The sequence below is a fragment of the Saccoglossus kowalevskii genome, chromosome 15 (genome assembly GCF_978046115.1).
Source record: "Saccoglossus kowalevskii chromosome 15, keSacKowa6.1, whole genome shotgun sequence".
NCBI lineage: Eukaryota > Metazoa > Hemichordata > Enteropneusta > Harrimaniidae > Saccoglossus > Saccoglossus kowalevskii.
Window position 1 is genome coordinate 4946211 of NC_140655.1, and position 21237 is coordinate 4967447.

The 21237-nt window shown below is 34.5% G+C and overlaps 1 protein-coding gene across 1 annotated transcript in view; it reads right to left on the reverse strand.

The window, feature by feature from the left end:
- Positions 1-19196, reverse strand: part of LOC100378993 (uncharacterized) — a 48374-nt gene extending 29178 nt beyond the window's left edge. Inside the window, exon 1 of the mRNA XM_002741680.4 lies at positions 19111-19196. The gene's annotated coding sequence lies outside the window, so the exon portion shown is untranslated. The remainder of the gene's footprint in view (positions 1-19110) is intronic.
- Positions 19197-21237: the final 2041 nt, after the last annotated feature.

The following is a 21237-nucleotide window of genomic DNA, read 5'->3' on the forward strand; positions in this document are numbered from 1 at the left end:
AGATTCCTGCAAATCAGAACGAAAATACCAATCTTTCACAAAAACATAGAACACTAAGCCGGAGTATTTGAAACTAAAAATTGGCATTCCAGCACAGCAGCCAATCAGCGACGGCCTAACGCTTAGATGACAATTTCGGTTTCAAATACCCCGGCTTAGTGTTCCAGGTTCTTCGCGTAATTAGGTGTTCGTATGCATGGATTTTTCCACACAAAAACGACGAATTCGGCCGAATTTTGTTATCGGTTGGCTTAATATAACCCCAACGAACCGTATTTTTGTGAAAGATTGGTATTTTTGTCCTGATTTGCAGGAATCTGAAAAACGCGTTTCACAACTTGTCTCTTATTTAGTTTTATGCGTCATTCAAGATGGCGGCCCACATATAGTAAATATCGTATTTATTTTATTATCACATGTGCGCCAGCTGACTGTGGGGTAATCTTGTTAGTGGTGATCTCATATTCAAACTCCTGGGTCAAACCTGGGTTAACCCGGCCTGCCCTTTCCTGCCCTATTCAGACCTACCGTACTAGACCTACAATATGCAAATTAGTAGTAGGTTTGAACCTAACCTCCAGATTAACTGCCCATTAACGCCCCCACTGAAAACAAACAGAGAACAAAGAAGACAGACCTAGGGAAACCTAGGTTTTTCTTACAATACTGTTACAGCCTGGTTTCAGTAGGAAACAAATAAGATGTATACTATGGAGCTCCATGTTCATACTGAGTGTTATATTTTGAAGTGTTAAGAATTACAGCAGCGATTTTTTTTCTTTGCAAGTCTTGTACATGTAAATGCTAATAAAAAACAAACTTGCATTTATTTCACAAATCTATTTACATCATGTCATTTATAAGTGTGATGAAAATTATATTTATTTATTTCTGTGATTGGTAATAATAATCAGTTTCCCACAACTTACATTTTGGTACAAGACAATAGAATTGTTATTGTTATTTAATTTATCTGGAATTAATTACACACGTGATGGTTTGTTATATTTTGTCATTAAATGTGAATCAAGTGATACCATAGACCCTCTCTATTGTGATATATATGGTAAATTAATGTTTGAAACAGAACAGGGAAAAAATGCACTAGAATTTTAATGAGCAGCTTCTTAGGATAAATTACTTACGTTATATATATATATTTGGCATAGTCAGTAAAATATGTTTATCCATGGAGCGAACTGGTACATTTTGTCCGCAACAAGTACGGTCAGTTTTGTGTCCATGTCAGTTCATAAATTCATAGAACACATTTTTTGGTTAAGCTTGTAAAGTCTGTGAGACTGCGATTTATCAAAATATGATGAAAGTATTAAATCGATAATGGCAACATTGTTTTCTACGAAAGCATCTGAAAACCACAGTGAAATGCACACATTTCGAACCCCCGGTTAATTAAAAATAAATGATTATTTTAGAAAATAGATCGAAGCACAGTGCCTTGAGAGACTGTGGACGAAGTAGGCAGCGAGGTGTTGTTTTTAAACACCGCAGAAAATCATGCACTCAACGCAGCCATCTTGGTTACCTTAATCAGAATTTCTCCTTGTCACCCACAGCATGCATCGATTGTGATATCGCAACATGCACTGTGTTGCCTTGGGCGACAGTCTTAGGTACAAGGCACTCTATGAATAGGGTATTTTCAGAGGTCAGGGTTCGTTTTTTATAAACAGTCTCGTCTGCAGATAAATAGCCTTATATAATCAGCGCGAGTCCATTTAATTTAATTTTCTGTTTTGATACTTTGTGTCACTGGCAATTGAATAAGAAAACTGCAAATAACCGATGTGCAGCAAATCAAAATAAATTTTCGTGGCATATGCTGCATTTGTTTTCCCGGATGCCGCACTCCTGAATGAACTTTTTGAAAATTGAACGCGCAACAGTAGTAAAGGCTTGAACACAGTAGCGTAAGTCTCAACAAATGTTCGTCTTCTGATACTTATTAGCTGTCAGAGACACATATCAATTGTCCAGCCCAATGAAAAGTCTGATTCACGTCCTCTGCTCAATTTGCGACTCAAGCATAACAGTTTATCAAAACAAAACAATTTATTCAGCACGCTGTTCACCGATATATGAAAAAAGTGTTTTTTTTAGGCAAGACACACGGTAAAATGACTACTGTACACCACGGTCTTTTTTAGTAACCGTGTGTACACCAATAAATCGACACATTTTAGAGACAACTATCTAGTCTTCAAAAAGCAATGTAAACTCTGTCAATCCTAAAAATAAACAACAGCTTGAATGAAGTGTGAATGAGATCGGTTCGAACCGCAGTTTTTATGCAAATTCGCCGTCCTGAACCGCACTGTCTATTGTTTAAACTTCCAAACCGCAAAACTGGGTTTTGTTCGGGCAGTTTAGGGCGGTTTGGGTTTTCGTAGGTTTGACTCGCATATTTGAATATGAGATGACCCCTTACACTGTTCAGGGGAGTCTCAACAACCATCCCAAAGTACCGGTTTCTGAGAGTTCTCGGCCTTTGTTTTCACTGTGATGGTTGCCATGCGGTGAAAATGCCCGGATGTCCTCCCCAGAGAATACCATAGAAATACAGAGGCAGTTTTATTTTATTGCGACACTAGATGGCGCTCTAGCCACTACTTGTTGATATGTTTTCACTGGTTGAAGCTACATTGAGAGTAAATATTTTATTAAAGTCCGATGTCAGTCAACCAGAACATAAGATAATCTTTGTCTATTGATGGCTTGTTTCCAGTTTGTCTAATTTAATGGAGGATTTTAATGAGGATTTGTGCTGCTCCCAGAAGAGAGCTAATTGTCAACACTGAACCACTAAGCATTACATAACCAAATCAAAAGAGAAGCCTTCAGAAAAACTACAATTAAAATTTTGAACAACTTATAATAAACCTGGTGCTTTCAATTAGAAGCTACAACTGGCAATTTAATCTCCTGGTGGCTTAATTGAAAAATTATAATCAATCAGCTGAAACATATTAATAAAGGCCATGTACATCTTTATAATAAAACACACCCTCTAGCTCTGAAGTAATTCTGTGACAAGTACGGATGAAGTAATATCATGTACAGCAACAACTTTTCAGAATGTAGCCATTGGTCAGTGTAGAATTCGGTATTAGAAGCAAATTTTGTAAATCTTCATTTGTGTATACCTACTTTATGCTGGATTATTAAAATAAAACTTATTTTGACTCTATGTATGTATGCATATGTACTACTAAAAGAGCAAATCTTTTAAATACTTGTTACCGCTGTACTGATGGATTGATTATATATGTATATGTCAACAATGGTAAAGTTGCTCATCTATGTCACAAGTTCTTTATTCCTGAAGGCCATGATTCATGGGAAGGGTGTGTCGCAGTGACTTCACCAAGATTACACAAGCATGACATACAACATAATTATTAGAATTATTTAGAATTAAAGTGAACAAGTCATTGTCAATGACACGTCCCTGTTCCGTTCATATTTGAGTGACATATACATTCAAAGCAGATCATGACCGAAATGCACCTGCATATGTACAACACATTGTGCTAAATCTGAACAAAATCCATCCATGCATGACTGAGATTCGGTTCTGGAATTGTGAAAATACGTGATTTTGATGCATTTTCGGCCTTAAAATGGCCATCATTCCACTATTGTTAAGCAGATCATGAAACAAATGCACATATCTATTTGTGACATGATGTACCATGTGTGTGTGAAGTTTGAACTTGATCAATCCAGACATGTCTTGGATACGGATCCAGAACTGAATTCTTTAACAAAATGGCCGCCAGTCGGCCATTTCGAACTTGATCCGAAAAAAAAAAGACGTGCATCAAGGTCCTATTATGTTTAATGTATGTACCAAATTTGAACAAAATCCATCCATGCATAACTGAGATACGAGTCCGGAATGGTGAAAATGTGCGATTTCAATGCATTTTCGGCCTTAAAGCGGCCCCCATTTGGCTATCGTTAATGAGATCATGAAACAAATGCACATACATATTTGAGACATGATGTACCTTGTGTGTGTGAAGTTTGAACTTGATCAATCCAGACATGTCTCGGATACGGATCCAGAACTGAATTCTTTAAAACAAAATGGCCGCCAGTCGGCCATTTCGAACTTGATCCGAAAAAAAAATGACGTGCATCAAGGTCCTATTATGTTTAATGTATGTACCAAATTTGGATGAAATCCGTCCATGCATAACTGAGATCCGGGTCCGGAATGGTGAAAATGTGCGATTTCAATGCATTTTCGGCCTTAAAGCGGCCGCCATTTGGCTATCGTTAATGAGATCATGAAACAAATGCACATACATATTTGTGACATGATGTACCTTGTGCGTGTGAAGTTTGAACTCGATCAATCCAAGCATGTCTCAGATACGGATCCAGAACTGAATTCTTTAAAACAAAATGGCCGCCAGTCGGCCATTTCGAACACGATCCAAAAAAAAAAATGACGTGCATCAAGGTCCTATTATGTTTAATGTATGTACCGAATTTGAACAAAATCCGTCCATGCATAACAGAGATCCGGGTCCGGAATGGTGAAAATGTGCGATTTTGATGCATTTTCGGCCTTAAAATGGCCGCTATTCGGCTATCGTTAATCAGATCATGAAAAAAAAGCATGTGCATATGTCCCATATAATGTGTGATGTATGAGTGAAGTTTGAACTTAATCGGTCCATGCATGTTCGAGATACAGGTGATCACGGACGGACGGACGGACAGACGGACGCACACAGGGCAAAACATAAGTCCCCGTTTTCGGACTGTGTCCGAACGGAGACTAATAAGAAAGTGTCTTATATACATTATTGGCAATGCAAGCTGACCAGCTAATGAGGAGCCTTTAAAGACACAGTTTCTAAGTCAAATATGAATATTATAGAGAATATCTGTATTTTGCAAGTGACACTGAGGCACACTGGTGAGACATCAGTGATGTTCAAGCCCTGTCTTTTCATGTGTCAAACACTGATTGCAGTATCATTATTATGTCCATTTTTCAAGAAAAACAGAACAGGAAGTAAAAAGAAAACAAAATTTATTGTGTCAGCATGGGGACTAATCTAAGAGAAGGAAAGGTGTTAATTTTAAAGAGCAGTGTGTAATCTTGTTTGTGGACAGTGGAACAGAGAATTTTAAAAACATCCAACAGAAAAATCAATTTAAATGTCTGGGAAACAGTTTAATAAAAGTCCATATTGCAGTAGCATATTACATGAATTGCAAAAATAATGGTGGTGGTTGAACAGGTTGAAAACTGCCCAAAAAAAACAACTGTGGCTATAATACCACAAGTCCAGCAAGTACGATAATAACACACCCAAGAAACAATAATAATACAACAAGCAGCCTCTCGGCTGAGATAGCTTCGATGTTAGCAAATGCACATTTCAATTAAAGAACAGAAGATATCATTAGGAAATGAACAATATGTATCACAACAATCAGACTTGTGGTTTTCAACAAGAAGTGGAAAATATTACTTTTTACCAAAAATATTCATCAAAATTAGAAAATTAAAGATATCATTACAAAATGAACAAACCTGAGAGAGAACCACATGTAGTACCTATATATGTAATATCAAAGCAATTGGACTTGCGGTTTTCAACAAGAAGTCGAAAATATCCCTTTTTACCAAAAATAATAAAAATATTCACCAAAATTAGATATGATAAGCTCCGCTCGACAAGTCGACAGCGGAGCTAAAAATGGTATCCCAATCATGGGTTCAAAATACTTGGGTGCACATGATACGGTTTATTTTCAGTATGTGTATATGTAAATCTGAAACATAATGTGCATGCAGTTCATGTAGAATAGAACATTTAAGCCAACTGTAAATACGAATAGATTCCCTGATTTGAAAAAAATACAATAACTCTGCAAAGGTAATGAATGTATACACTGTTTCAGTCACTAATACTGAGGTCAATGACCTGGCAAAGACATGAGAGTGGATGTAATTTAGTGGATTTATTTTGATCACGCATGAAAAATCTCAAATAAACAACCTTATGGTTAAAAAAATACATTTGCTAAACAAAGTCAACAATATTTGGTGTTTGTTACACTGAGTTAGATGCAGGTACTTCATAAAAATAACATGTACACTGTTGCATGCTGCTAAGACTATTATTTTAATTCTCACAAACTATACTGGGTGAAGTTCTATAGACTCTTTTGTATGGTTGATATTTTGATTATTGCTGGCTGGATATTGGCTGTCATGTTAATAACATACCAGCAGAGAACAGTGATGACATATTGAAAGAGAAAATTTGAACAAGTAAAACATATAGTACACTTCAAAACACAAGATTATCTGTGACTGTCATAATCACACCATGGCTATGATTATTTTATCCTCAGTGGAAGCCCAAGCTCATCCACCAGAAATGCACATATCATCAGACTTTAAAAATACTTAATCACTCCCTTTCTCTATATAGTAAATTTAACTTCTTTTTAAGCATTTAGCGGCTCCAGATAAAGAAGCAGAAAATGAACAATGCATGAGCCATTTATAGTTTCCTTAAAGATAAATGTCAACGTGTTAATAATGACAACACTTGACAGAATCCTATTCTGTTTAAACTATTGCCTTAAAGGGTGTGCAACCCAAACTTAATTTTGCACTACTGAGCACTACATGTATATGATGCATTGTGGGAATACCTATCTATTACATGCAACCATTATCACTCGCGACATTTTTGAAAAAAAAAATGTTTTAATAATATTAGGATTTATTATATACCTTATATATTAAACATGTTTTTGAAATGCACTTTTTTGAGAGATAATGGATTTGTTAAAATGGATCACATAAAGTTGAACAACTTATTTCTAGAGGCAACAATGCTACCCATCATGCTATGTAAAACATTTGGTGATGGAGAATTGCAAAACCAAATCATAAACGAAAGGTATGTAAAATTGTAAACAAATATTTCTGCAAAAGTAGATCACAAAAGTTACTCATTGCAAAGTGTCTGGTATAAATTAGTCCATGGACTTCTCATTCATCCCATGTCAACCCAAAAAAACATCATTCAAGATATGAAGAATTAATTTCACCATAAAAACAAGTCCACAAACTACTGTTTCTTGGAAAAATGCTCAGTGACCCCCATTTACTTTTTTCATTTTTAGTATCAATGCCTAATTCAAAAGGCACTAGTGACTAGTAGAAAATCAAGAGAATAAAACTGCTACAACTGTTGTTACCTCAAAGACAATGAAGTGTTACAAACCCTTGTTTACATTTTATAAATGTATCTATAAAAAAGAAATGTATCATTAAAATCCGATTGGTTAAGCTGAAAAATTGTGAAGCATTCACATCATGATCTACTGTATTAATCTACCAAATCTATGCTATCTGTGCACAAGCATCTTTAACTGCCATTTTGATTTCATAAATATTTAAGTTTATAAATAATTTAAAACATATACCCTAATGCCATGCACATGGCAAAAAACTTATATAAAAATAAAGCTAACAATTATTATATCTCACTCTTGTAGCAATCTTGAATTGAAAATCAGTCAAAAATATAGAGTTATGTAAGCAATTCAGGAGCATTAAAAACCTAATATTTGCCATGAACATCAGCTCTGAGAAATTTCTGAGAAATTTAGAATTACAAATGTACTTATTTAATAAAAACGTACAAGATTTCTCAATGAATATCCAATTAACCCCATTCTGTGAACCAATTAACCCCATTCTGTGTATTTTTTTAAATACATGTATAAGCAGTGACTCAAATGCTCTCTGGACATTTGCTGGTATTGTTTTCAAAATATCCTAATTTTGTTCAATCATTTCAGACAAAGGGTCTAAGTGTTAAATTTATATCTACTGTTTTACATCCAAAATATGGCAAACAATTTAATATATTCCATTATGACAAAATGTCTCAAGTTAATAACATTCATGATTTAAAATTGGCAGTGAACAGTAAAATGTTATATCAATGATTGTATTTTACATGCATTTTCTTTGGATTAATAATAGCAACTATTTATTTAAATATACCGGTAGTATCCATATGAGCTTGGTTTGAACTTCTGAGTTGAGAGAGCACCCTTCACAGGGCAGTGTTTTGGATTAGTATCTATATCAAAATCTGTTATTTTTCAAAATGCACTTCTTGGGAATTGAGGCAATTGTCTCTGTAAAGTTCAAGCCTTAGTACAGTGAACTGTAGTCGCATGTAAACACTGTAAACCATCAGTGTTGCATATTGTCAGATTTCATGTAAACAAACAATTGTATTTTACACGCATTTTCTTCCAGTTAATAATAGTATCTAATTTTTCTAAATACAGTATATGTATAATTAACTGCATTTACATATAAACACTATGAACCACCAGCATTGTGAGCGATCAGATTTTGCAAGTAGCGTATAAAATAACAAATGTTTTTTTACATGTTACATATTTTTTACGGGGGTTAATAAATGTACTGTAAAATACTTAATTTTCGCTTGCAATTTATTTTCGTTATTTTCACTGAATGATGATTCAGTGAAAATAAAATCCAGCGAATATACCATTTTACATTCAACTCGTCCAAAATCAGTGAAAATAAATTCATATAAAACACCCAATGAAGTTTTTTCAGCGAAAATTAATACCAGCTAAGATAAAGTTTTTACAGTATCCAATATTTTTTTAAATTTAGTATTTGTATTGTGGTAGGGGGCTATCTTGGATTTGCACCAAAAATGGCAAAAATTTGAGGCATTATTTCTCAGAAGTTCTATAACAGTTGAACTTGCTATTTTGAGAGAAAAAAAACATAAAATACCACAGCATACAAATTAAGACATATTCAAACATCAAACCTGGACCCAACAAAGCTGCTCTACAGATTCATTTTTTCATCGTTTTGCTTACTCTTTATTTTTGAGCTAATTTTATACATAGTGTGAACCTTAATGCATTACCACTGCAATTATTCACTATCATGTAGTATTCAATGGTATTCACTGTGTAAAGGATTCATTGACAATGACTGCAAAGCTACAAATTGTTCCCTTGAACAGAGTAATGTAAGCAATTAGAGGAGCTATATATGCTATTAAATTCTCTTTAAAATTGTCAGAATTGGGAGTGCTGTAATTAGCTCCAGTTAGGTCTTGATTTGTCCTAGTGATAAGCAAGCAGAATAATCACTCCCCAAAGTACAGTGACAATGCTACATCCTACATTGTTATTATAGAATGATTTTACTGCACCTACATTTGTATCTATCTCCCATTTTCAGTTCTTTCATAATATCTATATAAAAAATTCTAATTCATGCCAATGAATTTTACATGAATAAAATTATATTTGTTCAAAATCTGAGAAATAATATGTCTGTTCACAATACCCTCAGGGAGTGGAGCTACATCAGAGAACAGTAAGACGCCACAGTATCACTGTATTTGTATGGGCTCTGCGAGAGCTGCTATACAAGTACAGTTTTCTGAGAGTTTTCGGCCAAGAATGATTACAGTAATAATTCTTAATCCCTTTGCATCTCCTCATTGGAACACACTAAATGATATGGTCAAACAATCTGAGAGTCCCTGTCATAACCATTGTCTATGTCATTAGACATATCTTTATATTCACTATTAATTCTCACCCAAAATGGTCAGATGTCAAGTATTGACATTGTAAAGGCCAATAAGTTTCAATATAATCCCAAATGTCAGCATTATAAGTATTTGAATCCTTAAAGGAGCACTTCCAGGTGAGATTTATCTCACAGCAAAATTACTGGGTTTAAAAAAAAGAAAAAAAAAAAGAAAACAGTGTAAACAATGTTCTCTCATGATTCCCTTAAATGCATTTTTGTTTTTATCGCATCTTATACAAATCTAAATTCAACAAATATCAATCAGTTACCACTGTTTAACTTAAGGGAATTGCTAACAATGAGATACTTTCATGATAAAGTACTTTATTTTCTCTATTTTCACTGAAGGGATAAATGAGTGTGAAAATAATCCATCAAATAATACTTTTTTTCTATATTTTACATTCAACTCACAAAAAATTAGTACTTCTAACAAAACAGCTAAAATGTCTTTTCATTTAAAATTAATTTCATCTAAAATAAAGTATTTTACAGTATAATAACAAACTCTACTAATGATGGAATTTGAAAAACCAAAAAAGAATAGTAGCAATACCTGTGCAGACCATCAGTAAAAGTGTAAATTATTCAATATTGCAACAATTTCCAGAACAAGTTTTATGTCATAACTATTAACCATGCCTATAATGTCTATTTTGGAAAGTGTTCCTTTTATACCCCCATCCCTACCCCTACCCCTACCCTCCAGCACTCCCCATTTAATTGTACATGCCTCTCCTGAGGACATCTATAGGGGGCATATACAAATGAATTGGGTAACTGGGAGTGAGTGTTAGAGTTAGGGTTAGGGATACAAAAGGAACTCTTGCCTCTATTTTAGCTCAGCTCAGCCAATGTAAGTGATAAGGATTGGAAAACTAACGTACAAAAATAAGTTGAGGGAATTACGCAAAATGCTTATTCAATAAAATATATATAGGCCAGTTGTTTGTGTTCATATTTGTAGCATGGGTAGATACTTTTCTTGTACATATGTCCTTGTTTGATATCAATAAAGATCTCCTCTCTTTCTATGGTCTTTTACACACAACAAATATCCGTAGAAAGGATGGAGCAGTTATCCCGAATTTCTGAGAAATAGCTGAAAGACATCCTATATGACCACTGTATGATTATATCTAACAAAGACAGAGCAGCTGTACTGTCTGTTCTATAGTAATTCTTCTCTGAATAGTAATGCTTATAGCAGAAATTAGACACACTGGGGAAAAGTTGTGTAAAAATTCAATTTTCAAGATGATGATGGTACTTTTTCTCTGTCAAATAACTTTCCTTTATTATATTGAGAGGGTCATCTAAGTTCAATTGCAGGATTCTGTTGAATAAGATTTTTCATGAACTAAACAAAATTCAAAATCCTTATGATAATCAGAGTCCTAAAATTGAATTTAATGTCTGTGAAACCATTTATAGTGAAAATAGTGAAATTAAAACCAGTGAATTGAAGCATTTTCAGTACCTTGGTGCATGTAAATGGCCAAAGCCCTGGAGTGATTACAACAATATAATGTTAGATTTGGAGATTAGATGCTACAACTTTCAGTGCAGGCAAGCTTCAGGTTTTTTTCAATATTTCAGGATTTGTGATCTAGCTGATTTTATATGATTTCTCATGGTGATTGCAATCAATATAAAGTGTGAATGCAACTATAAAAGCCATAATGAAAGTTGAGCATATTATTTTGTGTTGTGTTTATCTTTCCTCATAGTCGATGCCCAGCGTTACTGTCTGAGTACATACTTTGAGGTATTCTCGCAATAACCTTATTATTATACATCTTTTCCTTCCAAGAATACACCATGGGAATGCCGAAATTCAAAACAGAATCAGCGAACTTCTTTGTGTGGAGTCCGGTCAAACTCTGGTGGCAGCCATGTTTGTTTTTATTATCAGAGGACGCTTCCATACGTAATCATTCCATATTTGGAATTCGCATTTCTTAATATGGTAGGATGAAATTACCCCGTAAAATACCGCAAAATTACGGCATGCTGTAACTTGTGGCGTTACGGTGACAGATGTATAATAATATTTTAAATTTAAATGTGCTTGCATAAATAACAGATGTACCTATAGTTAAAATTAGTCATATTTCAATAATCCAGCATATGTCGAAAGTACCGAAACATTGCTAGAAACAATCACAAACAATGGTTTTTCGAATTAACACCTCTGTTTTCCCCAAACGCTAACCAACTTTCCCCCATGCTAACCAACTTTCCCCCATGCTAACTAACTGTCCCCATGCTAACCAAGTTTTGCCCATGCTAACAAACTTTCACCCATGCTAACTAACTTTCCCCCATGCTAACCAACTTTCCCCCATGCTAACTAACTGTCCCCCATGCTAACCAAGTTTTGCCCATGCTAACAAACTTTCACCCATGCTAACAAACTTTCGCCCATGCTAGAAAACTTGTTCTCATGCCAACGGAAAAAATCCTTTGTCATCTACTGACTTCCTATTCTGGTCTATCTTAGACAATAGTTAATTTTTGCCTTATGTGAGACGCAAATATGGTATTTCCCTGTTCATGATATACTGTACACATAATCACAATCCTCATAAACAGAACATTTACCAAGATACATCGCCAGGTTATCACGCATACATGTATCTCTTGCCAAAGAGGAGGAAGGGTTGAGATTACATCAACTTCAAAAACAGTTCAAAATTATAAATATTGTGTGATGTTTTGGAGAGTTACGTACAAGATAATGAAATAATAATAAACTATATTGACTTTTAACCTTCCCACAAAAATCTAAGTTTAAAAGGATATTTGTTTTTTTTCTGAGGGTAATTGATGCACAATGGGAATATGAATAAATCAATTGTACAGTCTTATCTATCCTGTGTAACAAAAAAAAATCATGTTGTTCATTTGCCGATATCAACTCCAACAGATCAAACTGCGACATCAATAATTCACTTCCGCATTGCGTTACAAAAAAGTCTTTGGGAATTTTCGAATAATTGTGTTGGTACAACACAGAATTCTGATAGGTTAATAACAGACTTGACCCATTAGGTCAAATGACGTTGTTGCAGGTCAAATCATGGTCAAAACATCATAGCGGAAAGTGCTTTTCATCAAGAGTTTGCATACATACATACAATGATGAAGATTTTATGTTTCAACAGTAATATTTTTAACCTCTTAAATTCAGATGGTACGTAATTAATATTGTAAGAAAATGTGCATATTTTTAGTGACCATTTCTGTTTCTTCATTGTAAAAGTCAATAATGAAGCAACTAATTTCTTAATTGTATTTTCCCCCAAATTTGTAATATCCCCTCAATCTGTCACATAGTGAACTAAAATTGTAATTTGCTTTCTTTTCCGAGGGGGTACTTGGGTAAAAAAAATCATGATTTTCTGAGTTGGGCGCTATCGCGGTCGAGTACGGTATTACTGGTATTAATAACTGAATGCATGGCATCAAACACCAATGAATTGATATATAAAAAACAAAGGGATGAGCTACATTTTTTTTTTAATACCTTAAAATTCTGAGCTAAGATGAAATTTGTTGTAGCAGTATACCACATTTGCTCTATTAGTAGCACAGGGCTGGAACTAATAGTTAATAAGACATCCATTTTCAAAGCAAAAATTGATAAAATTGCTTTAGTGTATTATGTTTCTTTTAAAGGGCACTAAAGCCTAGGATATTAAAGGCTAGGCCTTTGACAGTCAAGTTAAAGCCCCAATAGTGCATGCACTTACATGAATGACTTATGTCTATGGTCTAAATAAGCCACATTTTTAATAATCCATACATGCAACTGCTGGTTTAAATGCATTGGAGATGTACATCTAACAAAGCAAAGCAAATGCGGTACATGTTAGGAAGTTTATGATAGCAGCCTCTCGGCTGAGATAGCTCCGCTGTTAGCAATGCACATTGCAATTAAAGAACAGAAGATATCATTAGAAAATGAACAATATATATAGTATCAAAGCAATGGGACTTGTTGTTTTCAACAAGAATTCAAAAATGACAAAAATAATCATCAAAATTAGATAATTGAAGATATCATTACAAAATGAACAAATCTGAGAGAGGTCCACATGTAGTACCTATATATGTAATATCAAAGCAATCGGACTTGCGGTTTTTAACAAGAAGTCGAAAATATCACTTTTTACCAAAAATGACAAAAATATTCACCAAAATTAGAGAATTGAAGATATCATCACAAAATGAACAAATCTGAGAGAGGTCCACATGTAGTACCTATATATGTAATATCAAAGCAATCGGACTTGCGGTTTTTAACAAGAAGTCGAAAATATCACTTTTTACCAAAAATGACAAAAATATTCACCAAAAATAGAGAATTGAAGATATCATCACGAAATGAACAAATCTGAGAGAGGTCCACATGTAGTACCTATATATGTAGTATCAAAGCAATTGGACTTGCGGTTTTTAATAAGAAGTCGAAAATATCACTTTTTACCAAAAATGACAAAAATATTCACCAAAATTAGAGAATTAAAGATATCATTACAAAATGAACAAATCTGAGAGAGGTCCACATGTAGTACCTATATATGTAATATCAAAGCATTTGCACTTGCGGTTTTTAACAAGAAGTCGAAAATATCACTTTTTACCAAAAATGACAAAAATATTCACCAACATTAGAGAATTGAAGATATCAACATGAAATGAACAAACCTAAGAGAGGTCTACCCAAGGTACATATACACCAAGTATCAAAGCATTCAGGCTTGTAGTTTTCAAGAAGAAGTCGAAAAAGTAAAACATTGACACGGACGACGGACAATCACTCATATGATAAGCTCCGCTCGACAAAGTCGACAGCGGAGCTAAAAAAATGGAATAAAAATATGGTAGCAAAAGTAGCAAACTTTGTTACTTTTAGTGCATTTTACAATTATTTTTCATGGAAGTATCCCAAAATTTCGTTCCGTGACATTTTTGATGGTATTTTTGATGTCTACAGTATTGAAAAATCTACAATATTTTTGTGGGTTTTTAACAAGGAAATGTGTTTTCATTGTGGTCTATGGAAACTGCTGCTGAAATGACATTTTATGCATACTATTTCATCGTTTTTATCAAAAAGCAGATTGACAGGGAACCAAAAAAGTTCACATAATGTTGACTAAAATGAATAACTGTAGACATATACTGACATAAAATATTACTACTGCCATATGCGCTAAAATATGTGCAGATGTAAAAAACTTGCAAGTAGCATTCTAATTCGAGTAGATATGAGCTGAATGGAAGATTATACGTAATGTTCATGATATTTTTATTACTATGGGTTTATGTCATTAGGATATTGAAATGGATAAAAACAAATTAGGGATCACCAGGCAATTTTACAAGAGTCTTAAATCCTCATTTGGTTTCTATTATTTCTTCATATCTCAAACTTTTTGCTTGGTGATATGAGCTGAAAAGGTCCTATATTATTATTGACATGAATCCTATTATCAGTCAAACATTTCAAAAGATTTGCATATAATTTCAGGGTGATAATGGTTCCCTATTATATACAAATAAAATAATACATTGCATAAATATGCAGTAGTATGCTCAGTAGTGCAAAATACGAATTTTCCCATGATGCATTGCATAAATATGCAGTAGTATGCTCAGTAGTGCAAAATACCAATTTTCCCATGATGCATTGCATAAATATGCAGTATGCCTATTGCAAAATTTTATTTCAGTTCAAACTGCCTTAAAAGCAGTAATAACTAAATATTGAATTTGAACCACAATTTGTAAAATGCCCTACACACATAAACTAATTGCAGTGCTGAGACCTCCTCCAAAGCATTGATAGGTTACAGCAGCCAAAAACAAGATTTGTTCGGGGAGTTAGCAAACTCCCTATGAAAGTTTCTATGAACATTGCAATATCGTGAGGAACTTTTCTATTAGTGCTATCAAATGATTTAATGTTATGAAAACAATTTGCTACATTTTGTGACAATCTCAATTTCCCTGGCACCACTTCATTTTGCACAAATTAATTTTTGTCAAAGTACGTACCATAGCCAAGTTGTCTGTTGTCATTTGTTTCCATGTTGTCTGTGTTGTATTATTGTTGTTACTATGCAAAGGTAGTTGTATGATATTCTAATGAATCCACAGTCACTTCAATGGTCTGGGGGGGGGGGGTTTACTGGAACATTGATAAGTACTTTCCAAGGGAAGTTGCACGTTACCCATATGAATCTCATTTTGTGTCTGCTGTAAAGTCAAGTGTAAGGGTTCAACAATAACGCTAGACCATTGTCTTAATCTTAGTATATTTAAGCAAAAAAAGAAGAAATGTTTTCCCAAGGTAGTTGAATGAGCAGATAATTTTATCAACTGAAAAGTATTATAAAATAGAGTATATTGAGCTAGGTACTCTGCTTTTGATTTTCTTTATTAGGCTAGGGTGTCCTTTTACCTGAAGGCCTTAGCTCCTATTTTTCTTCAGTGTAACATCAATATTCTGGACCTCCTAGTTTTATTATCTTTATTTTGCTATAATAATTTGTTTTCCCCCCTTATTTTAACCTGCAACTCATTCATGATATTTCTATCTAGTTTTCATTCATGTTTCTTTCTTATCTGGGAATGTATCCTCCATAAAGCTATGATCTATTTCAGACCCAGATAAAGTTATATGTTGGAATGTCATTTCAAGTCTAATCTGACATGGACTGCAGCTATAATATTCTAATGGTAAAACCATTTATTTTCACTGCCATTTAATTTCACTATTTACTTAGCAGCAAAAATATGGAAATTAAAACCCTGTGAATAATTAATGCATTTACAGTATTTAGCATACAAAGTAATTTCACTAACTCAAAATGTAGCTTTTCTAAAAGAAAGTATATACTTACATAAAACATTAAACCTAATGTACTTTCACAAACTTTAAATTTCATAACCTTGGCAAGGAAACAATGAGTTCTATTGTTATGTTCACATGGATTTAGTTAAGATTTTACTTATTAATGAAATTAAAAACGAGTGAATAATTGATGCATTATAGTAGCTATTTCAAAGTGGTATACAGTACAGTAAATGACACATATACAAAAGTTGTGTCTTCACTTGGAGTCACACCCGTACCCCACCCCCAAGCCCCATTTTCACAAGATGTTCAAGTGCGTCCAGTAAAATGGCCACCAACATATCGTCGAAATGAGAAAGTCATTACTTATTTTTGCATCTTCAATAGTATTGCTATCTCTCTCGTCATCTCATTCACTATTTCAAATCTGTATTTCAAACAGTTTCCATGGGAACAGTAGAAAATGGTACACTAGTTAGGAGGCAACACGTCTTGTGGCTTAATTTTTTTCTCTCAATAAGATCTCGGTGGCCATTTTCAAATGTGTAATATAAGTAATATTTTCCACATGCAACCATTGAACAGTGCAGCATTGCAGAGATTAACATTCACTCAGGCATCAAAATCACCAATTTACCTGGATGACCTACTTACTAACCACTCAGATGATCTAATATTCACTTATATAATTATTTTACCATATTTGCTTTATTACAAGGGCATTTACAAAAAAAGGGCAAGTAAAATGTTGCATTTGTTATACATTTACTTATTTTTACCATCGAAATACCTCTGTGAATTTACATAATCACCACTACCTGTAATAGAGCACTAACTAGCATCCTAAAGCATTTTTATCAACATTGGCTTTGAAAGTGTACCCTCCAGATTCTGAAGCTCAAGCGCTGTCATTGACTTCCCATTTATTGAGAAAATTGTCTACTCAGTCCAAATGAATATCAGGAATCTAATATATGCACTCATGTACGTCAACTGCTTACAAGGCATTAATCATCACATTTGAAAGAACACATAGATACAACAATAGAGAAAACACACTCGGGACCAAACAAAGTTACGACTAGTAACATTAACATTCATTAATCGATTAGTGAACATAAGTAATGGTAAAAAAAAGCCACAATACTAAATATAGCAGGAATAGAAGGAAAAAAATTAAAAAATTTCAAAATGTATATGCATGTAGCTATTGAGGGCTTGTTTGGTTGCCATTCTTTTATGTACGTATGTGCTGTTCTGATGTCCATCATCACCCCCCTGAAAGCCATGAAGCAAATAAATGTCTCTCAAAACACATGCTGTCGTAGGCCTGTTATCGCTTTGGTCTTCCTACCTGCACACTTTTTAAAATATTTACTCCAATTCTTAAAAGTAATTATTTTAAAATAAGAAATGTCATTGAATTTTTTTTCAAAAATCTATAAATTTGTGGGAACTATATCCTTCGATATTATAATTATGATGAAACATAACAAACAAATATAAAGCAATGTGAGATTTAATGCACAGAACAGCAAGATGACATATTCTTGCCTAGATAGAGGCTTAGCTAGAAAATCTGTTCATAATCCCAAAAACCCTGTAGGACTTAATTAATAACATAAAAAAAAGATTCAACAAATATTAATTTTCGATCACTATACATTTGAACCAAAACGGCTAAGCCCGAAATAAAACTTCATTACTAAAATTGCGGTCAACACGTAGCACACGGTGGGAGTGGAGTGACCTTGTAAACTGGCAAACATGGCCGTTTTCAACTGGGTGTTTAACTTTCCTTCACCCACGTAAATAGATCGTTAAATCGCTATATTCACTCACTTTCGAGTCCAAACTGGTCGATCGGTGGTTGAATCTGATGGACTGCGATAAATCCAAGCTGCCACGAACGCTGATATTATGTTTGTTGTACCACGCAAAACACGATATCGTGCATCTCCGTACACTGTACAGAGATCCGACTTTTTGAAAAAATTCTACTTCGGTGTGCGAAAAAAATATTTTATTCCAGGAAGGAAGTCTGAAAATATTAATTGCTTTGGATTTCAAACAAGTAATATAATCGCACAAGTACATCACCGCATACTTTGCCCGGAAATTACAGAACGAAAGTGTGGCGACTTTTTGAAAACGGGATTGCATTTTTTTTTCTAATGGCGCAGCGATCCTTGCCTATCCGTTTTTGAAGCCCCGTGTGCATTGCATCTTTTCCGGGCAACCGCGCTGAAAATACGCTCAAATTTCAATACTGGTCGCTGAATATATGCCCCAAACGTTATTAGCTTTCGTGTTAAATCTGTGATGAGAATCGGCACAGGAAGATGGTAAAAACGCCCAGACAGCGATCGAAAGTTTGGCCCTTCTCACCATTGTTTATAGGCCGACAGCATTTTTTAACACCGCGAGGTCGCATGCAAAGGCCAGCCGTTCACCCGGGCGTTTCCGTCAAAAATATTTTAAACGGGACAACAAAACTACAAAATACCAACATAATCTTAAAGATAAAATAAAAACGAATACGATTCTACAAAAAATAAAACTGAACTCTTACTTTTAAATGGATATTTTTGACGAAATTCCGCTTTAGAGACGAGTTCTTCAGACACCAATGGATCCAAGATGGCGTCAGAAAAGGGAGTCGTCGCGAAATGCATGATGGTTGCTTTCTTATCGGAAAACAACTGGAAAGAATCTAAACAATATTTTTAATAATACAAGACACATTTAATTGACAAACATATCAACAAATTGTGTAACGTGCATTTCTCCCGTTTCTAAGTCACATTTGGCTGTTTTTCAGCAGAGTTCCGATGACACAGTATAATCGCGTCTGGATCATCCCGAACCAGTGTCACCGATTATGCCGTACACCTATGAACTATTGACACGGCATGACATAGGTATATAATCAACCCAAAACGGGACAGTCGGAATCATATTCATTATAATGAAAATAATAATAAACAGATTAACTAATAAAAATATGGTGTGACGTTCCACATACAAACACAAAAAACGCGCTGGTTTAGCTGTGGCAAAAAACAAGATTTGCTCCACGAAGGGTTGTCTTGGTTACGTAATATTATGGATGGACACAGACACAAAATATAATATAAATATTTCTAAAATAGACGTATACTACTTAGTCATTGAACTATGACGTTTTCGATTCGACATTTCGATTTCCGGGTACACCGGGAGTTCCGGGAGTTTGCGTGCAACAACACACCGATGCAATTTGGCGTAATTTTTAACCCTAACACATGGGTAGATTTATACGGGTAGATACATGCGGTGACGTCATCAAATGCACGCAAGGGAGGTAAATTCGCGGAAAGGCCCACCTTACTAAAAAAAAGACAAGGTCACTTATATACGATATCCATCGTGCCAGTATGGCCACAGATTCGTTGGATGTGCTTCTGAAAACAGCACAGTACCGACGCGACTTGTCGTGAACCAACCACTCACAGTGTTGACCTTTCGCGGCATACGAACATTAACAGCACAACGGTCGTTCTATCTTTCCTCCCCAGCGTATATTATGTGGTGCATGTATTCAAGTTCGGAACACGGTTTATTTAACTGACTTTTAGCCGACAAGTAAGAACGACCAAACCCAAGTGTAATGGAAGCACGTCATGGGTTACCATACAAAGGTAGTCCATTAAAAAAAAGACTGAAACCCATTTCTTAATATCTTTATAATATGTAAACCACTCTGAAGCATGACGTGGTTAGTATGACGTATTATAACTTACAGACATCTCGAATCCTCACTAAGATTTTCATAAATCTATTTCCAGATGAACGAAGACAACACATATCACTCTTTGATTCCAGATCGCGTTTTTGAAACGTATCGTTTATCTCCAAGCACTACATTCGCAGTTTCTAAAGACCGATTTACCGATTTTACCGATGAACCAAAACCATAGCCTTAAGCTCAAGACTTTCCATTTGGAGTAATTCATATAAAATATTACTAAAAAACATCGCCATTGTCTGTACACACATATATTATATATTTTTATATTTGGGACAAGGTGTTGATTATTCGCGACTAATATCTAAAGAGTCATGAAATTGAATTAGCAGCAACATAAACAAGCACGTAAAGTGAATCAGGGAAGAGTACGTCGAATTTATAATTTTAGTAATTACGTATTTAAAGGCGGAGAGAAGAAAACATTATGATCAACACGTAACGCACGTGCGTTATTTTCTTTGAAACTGGAAATGAAACTTCATGTTGCTGGAAGCATTACGACGCTCAAATAACACCCATTGCCACACATAAAAAGTGATATATAGGTTGTTCTTACGTCTGTGTTATACACGAAATTGCAGTTGTGGAATCAGCGTCACGTTTTCATGAATGCATACAAATCGTAAAACCGATTCTTTGACCAAGTACTTCGCAAAGCCTGACCATGACCGTGACCTCATTAACGGAACTCGTTTTTCGAATTCAAATATTATGTCTTAGCCGATCTGGCGTATGTTAAACAGCTTGTTGCTTTTCATATACACAAAATAAAAACCGTTTCTGGGCGACTGCAATTATGACTTGGCATGGAAAATAGATGGCTTTGATATATTCCCAAAATAACAGCAGAATTATATTTCCAAATAAAAATGATGTTAAATAATTGACTATATCTTTTTCCAGTTTTCC